We start from the raw sequence: 6,548 nt of genomic DNA, 5'->3' as shown, positions 1-6,548 counted from the left end.
CAGTCTTTCTAAGCGTCAGAAGCTCAGAACCCCGCCGAGCTGTTATGATGTCGGATCGGATCTTCATTATCCCGATCGGGAGAGCATGCTCCCCGACCGACCAGTGGTATAGGGGCATTTGATCACCTTGACTCTGACCTCCACCATGACACTGACCTCCACTATGCCAGCGAGGTGGGGCCTCCCCCCTTATCACCACATCACTACTTATCCTCTTGACTTGAATGTTCTTTACTCATTGGATTTAACATCTTCTCGCTTAAATCCTAAAGCCTTCTTGATAGTTCTTTATCGAAGTACTTTCCAGTCACACTCTTGAGGTTTGGATGCAGTGCCACATAGCATGTAGTTGCTACTCCTGTAAGATTACAGAACAAACATATCAATAAGATTGCAAAAAAAAATGAATGATAACACAGCTCATGAAGAACAGTTGATCATAATCGCCATGAGTTGGCAACGATTGATAGATTGAGCCTAATTGTCACTTGTTTGCATTAGAGTGTCTCATACTTTTGGAATCTTCAAAATCTGAAAGATAAAATACAATTATCAACAAGATAAAACAAAACATTGCCAACCAAATTGTAAATTAGCATGATTCGTTCACTTTTAAATAAGGCCAATAAAAATACAAGATACTTAATTACCCATTAGCAATATCTTTCACACTAGATCATGTGGGCACAATTAATATAATATGACAAATGTGATACAACAAGTTTGAAAAGAACTATAATTATTAAATCAGTTAATCCTCACTATAAGGGATCGGTGGCCGACTTGAAGGGGGTTGGATAGACGACACCCCCAAATACTCGTTTCCTACGTATTCGTTAGTGCGTAAGCGGAATAATACAATACAAAATACGAATATGAAAGCTAAACACTAAAGGAAAGAAAAACAAGCAAACCGCTAACATGTTCATTTAACGTGGTTCAGAGATTAGGGCTCCTACTCCACGGCGTGTCCTTGAGGTGAACGATCTCGATCCGTCGGTGGATTAGCCCCCGACAAACTCCAGCTATCTCAAGTAGCTCCTTTTAGGTGGAGAAACCTCACCACAACACTCACAAACACCTGAGAACAAGTAGACTACTAATTAGGGTTTACCACCACTAATTTCGTCAGGGATAACCAAGCTTCCAAGCCTTGGTTATATAGGCCGCGGGTTGAAAACCCCGCCTATCAGTCGACTGCCAAAACATGCAATCGACTGTCTTCTGTGAAAATTCGACCGTTACATCCCAATGGCTCGATACCAGTCGACTGCTAAAACTAGCAGTCAACTGCTCCACACTGACCGAACAAACAGAAGCATTCTGTTCGCTCCCAGTCGACTGCACGGTCAATTGCACCAGTCGACTGCTAAAACATGCAGTCGACTGCTACAGTAACGCTATAGTACAACTACAGTAACGCTACAGTAAAACCCTAAAACTAGAATTTTATTCTGAGTATAATCTCTCATGCACTCGTACCCTCACCCTTATAACTCACTTGACGCTTCTTTGCAGCCTTGACCTCTTGCCTTCAAGCCTACTTCCTTTGGCTCTCGTCCCTCGGATGCATTCAAGCTCGCGGCTCGTCCCCAATGTCATCATTCGCGTATGTCTCGAAGTCGCTTCCCTCGGCCCTTGTCCTCGCTACCTTGTCCACGGTCCCTCGGATGTTTCATCCTTCACCGGACCCGAAGCCATCAACCTGAGTCACATGTGTATCCTGCATACCTGCACACTCATATACACATATTAAATAACAAGGGTGAACCTAACTTAAACCCTTTGCCCAAACACCAAAACACATGGTCCCACGGACCATTGGGATTGCTCCAACAATCTCCCCCTTTTTGACGTTTGACAATATGTTTAAGTTAGGAAAAACATAATAGCAAATAAATATGCTAAAACAAATGGACTTACGTTGCCAAGGCTACACACTTGGACTTACACTGACGAAATAAAAATGCAAACATGCATTAGAACATATCCCAAGGCTCCCCCTACACATATGCTCCCCATTGAGCTAGGAATTTCTCATATAAGGCTTTTTAAGAACCTATCACAAGGCTTGCCCTACACCTATACTCCCTAATGAGCTAGGATTTAAGAACCTATCACAAGGCTCCCCTTACGCAAAGGCACTAAGGTTTTCCCAACTAAACATTTACTTCTCCCCCTTTGCCTAACATCCAAAAAGATTTCAACAATATCCCAATTATCGAAAACTTATCATCAAATTGACCCTAAACTCGTGTATTTATTCCTCATGGATCTCATACACATATACGAGCCGACCCGGTCAAAATCCAGTGCTGAAAACACATTCAGACTGGTATCAGTCGACTGCAAGAAGTACCAGTCGACTGCCCTTATCGAAAATGAGCTTACAGAGACATTCTGTGTTTAAAAACACTGTTACCAGTCAACTGCTAACTGTAGCAGTTGACTGGTACGCTATTTCTGAAAAAATCAACCTTTTCTGATCAACTTCAGAAATGCACCAGAAATTCCACAGACCTCCAAAATTTCTCAAAATTTGTGGAGAGGTCTATTTTATCAATGTCTACTTGGAAAAAATATATATAAAAATATATCTATCATAAATCTCAAGATTGATACAAAACACAAAACTAACTAAAGAGTTCAATTGAACATTGATCTAAAGTTCTAGTTTTGTCTTCCTCTTGATTGTGTAACGGTCAGTTTCACTTAAAGGACCAGTCGGTGCATACACCAGTCAACTGGTAGCGGGAAAATAGCTTAGTGTTTTTCTCTTGAGCTCTATTTAATAGAGCTCGGGGTGCTTGGGCATGGTTGACGAAATAAACTTAGTTAAAGCCTATTAGAGTCTCCCAAGCCTTTGTGTGATCGGTGTGCTTGTATTCAAGTGTTTGTGACAAGGTTTCTCCACCGACAAGGAGCTTGAGCTAGTTGGATGTTTTCCGGGGAATCATCCACCGACGGATCGAGATCGTCCACCTTACGGACAACCGTGGAGTAGGAGATTTATCTCCGAACCACGTTAAATCAACGTGTTAAGTTTACTTTCTCTTGTTAGTATTTGTTTTTGTATTTCTGCTGTGAACTAACATTATAGGAAGCGATCGATTTGGGTGAGACGCTATTCACCCCCTCTAGCGGACGTCAAGGTCCCAACAGCTCCCTCTTGACTTGAGCTTTTCTTCTTCTTCTCTTTCTCTCATTTCTTTAATTGTGCAAGCTTCTTGATCTCCCTCTTCTTGGGACATTTTGTGTGGTAGTGTCCATTCTCCCCACATGTGAAGCATACAATGTGCATTCTCCTTCCTTGACCTTCTTCATTCCTACAACCCTTGTTAGTATTTAAATTAACTTGAATGAGTTTAAGAGTTACCTTCTTCTTACCCAATGGACACCTACTCTTGTAGTGCCCCTTCTCATTGCACCCGAAGCAAATAATGTTGTCTTTTGACTTTGCTTCGATGGAGGTGCTCACTAGGTTGACCTCCAAAACCTCTTCTTCGCTTGTCTTGGTTTCTTCTTCAACCCTTGAGGATGTGGATGATGTCTCATTTTCCTCATCCACACTTGTGGATGACCTCTCTTCATCCTCCTTCTCCTCGGACGTGACCAAATTCACTTCCTCTTCTTCTTTTGATGTTGAATTGGTCTCCACATCTGATTGGTCCTTCTCCTCCTCTTGGACCACTTCATCATTTTCTTCGAATTTTTCCTCTTCGTGTGTAGGCATGATTTCTTCCCATTGAACCTTCTATATCTTGTTCCATAAATTGTGAGCATTCTCGTACTCACCTACACACCTCATCACATTAGAAGGCAACATATCAATTAAAATTGATATTACCTTATTGTTTGCCTTCGATCTTTAGGTTTCCTCCTCCGTCCAATATTGTGGTCGGAGCTTCTTCCCTTTTTTGTCTTTCGGGACTTCGAATGGTTCCTTGATCACCATCATGGTATCCCAATCCGTGTCGAAGAAGACCTCCATCTTCATCATCCAATACGTGATGTCCCATAAGCCTCCGCCTTCGAACTTTGGCGGTTCTATCAAGTCGATCATCTTGTGCTTCCTTGGTGGTTAGTCCAACGGAGAGCGTCCTCGCTCTGATACCACTTGTAAGGGATCGGTGACCGGCTTGAAGGGGGGTTGGATAGACGACACCCTCAAATACTCGCTTCCTACGTATTCGTTAGTGCGCAAGCGGAATAATACAATACAAAATACGAATATGAAAGCTAAACACTAAAGGAAAGAAAAACAAGCAAACCGCTAACACGTTCGTTTAACGTGGTTCAGAGATTAGGGCTCCTATTCCACGGCGTGTCCTTGAGGTGGACGATCCCGATCCGTCAGTGGATTAGCCCCCGACAAACTCCGACTATCTCAAGTAGCTCCTTGTGGGTGGAGAAACCTCACCACAACACTCACAAATACCTGAGAACAAGTAGACTACTAATTAGGGTTTACCACCACTAATTTCGTCAAGGATAACCAAGCTTTCAAGCCTTGGTTATATAGGCCGCGGGTTGAAAACTCCGCCTACCAGTCAATTGCCAAAACATGCAGTCGACTGCCCTCTGTGGAAATTCGACCGTTACATCTCAATGGCTCGTTATCAATCGACTGCTAAAACTAGCAGTTGACTGTTCCACACTGACCTAACGAACAGAAGCATTCTGTTCGCTCCCAGTCGACTGCTAAAACATGCAGTCGACTGCTACAGTAACGCTATAGTACAACTATATTAACGCTACAGTACTGCTACAGTAATGCTACAGTACAATCCTTATAAAACTAGGATTTTACTCCGAGTACAATCTCTCATATACTCGTACCCTCACCCTTATGACTCACTTGACGCTTCTTTGCAGCCTTGACCTCTTGCCTTCAAGCCTACTTCATTTGGCTCTCGTCCCTCGGATGCATTCAAGCCTGCGCCTCATCCCCAATGTCATCCTTCGCATATGCCTTGAAGTCGCTTCCCTCGACCCTTGTCCTCGCTACCTTGTCCACGGTCCCTCGGATGCTCCATCCTTCACCGGATCCGAAGCCATCAATCTGAGTCACATGTGTATCCTGCATACCTGCACACTCATATACACATATCAAATAACAAGGGTGAACCTAACTTAAACCCTTTGCCCAAACACCAAAACACATGGTCTCACAGACCATTAGGATTGCTCCAACACTCACCAATATACATAGACTTGGACAACAACTTGTGTGCCTGGATTACAAGCTGATTGTAAAATCATGAGTTTAAGATTTGATATGAAACATTAATACTAGTTGAAATAATTTAATAATGTATGTTTCACTGTAAGTTTAAATAATGAGGTAATCAACAACAAAAAATTTTATTAAGCAAAACTATAGACAAATTAAGAGGCCAGGTGTCGATCATCTTATATGAAATAATGTTTGTTCACTGTAAGCTTAATAATGTATACAAATTGTAAACTTAAAGAATTAAGCACTCAACAACTAAGATTCTAATAAACAAAAAGACAAACAACTATGATGACATGATGTAAGATCAGTCATTGTCATGAAATAATGCATGTACACTGTATCAGAGAAGTATGACAATGAGTGCTAATCCTTAGACAAGATGCTTTTGGTAAATTGAGGTTCAATAAACAAATAAGAACAACTAAGTGAATGTACTTTAAATGAAACCTAACAATTAACTACGATGATGACGAATGGATGATATGAAACAAACCAAGTTGCAATAAGATTATCTAATTAACAAACATAACCAACCTACAATTCAACACAAATGATATTGTAAGCAATTAAACTAAAACATCACAAAATTGAATGAATCTAATGTAATAAACATTTCTTCAAACACTTAACATGCAGGAAACAAATGAGGCAAAATGCATGCAATCAAAAGAGGAAATGACAACTCCATTACAATTCAAGACGTAAAAGTAAAGAACCAACAAGTCACACAAGGAATCGAACCAATGTTATCCGGATCTTGAAGGTTATTGTTGGAAGTTTTAGATGGAATTGATCTGAGAAGCTTGGAAGGCTTGAAAGTAGAGACAGATGTTGTCCGATTCTCAGAAGAAGAGATACAAATGAGAGCTGATCAAAGAGGGAATGTGAGTGTGATCCGGATGGAGTGGGTTGAGCTGTGCTCGTGACGAAGAAGCTGTGTGGGATGGCCGGATGAAGCTTCTCCAGCAAGAGATCTGTTGACGAAGAGGCTGTGGATTGATGAAGTCGGCTTAGCACTTCTCCCGATTGGGAGAAATTTGCAGCATATAGAGATGATGGTTCCTGAATCTGGAAGCTGGATTTTAGGTTCAACGGGAGAGGGATTCAGTAGAGTCTCGTTAGACAGAGAGGAGTTCAGAGGAGAGGTTCGCGAAGAGGGTTCGCCGGAGAGGGGTTGGACGGAGAGGGCAAGAGATGAGATGAGGAGACTAGTACGTACGCGTGAGAGGGATTCGGGAGGAGAAGACTATGCGTGAGAGGGGTTCGATAGGAGAGATTCGGGAGAAAGGTGGGTGCCAAAGTGAAACTT

The sequence above is a fragment of the Zingiber officinale genome, chromosome 5A (assembly GCF_018446385.1).
Source record: "Zingiber officinale cultivar Zhangliang chromosome 5A, Zo_v1.1, whole genome shotgun sequence".
Taxonomy (NCBI): Eukaryota; Viridiplantae; Streptophyta; class Magnoliopsida; order Zingiberales; family Zingiberaceae; genus Zingiber; species Zingiber officinale.
Note: the sequence above shows the minus strand (reverse complement) of the source record.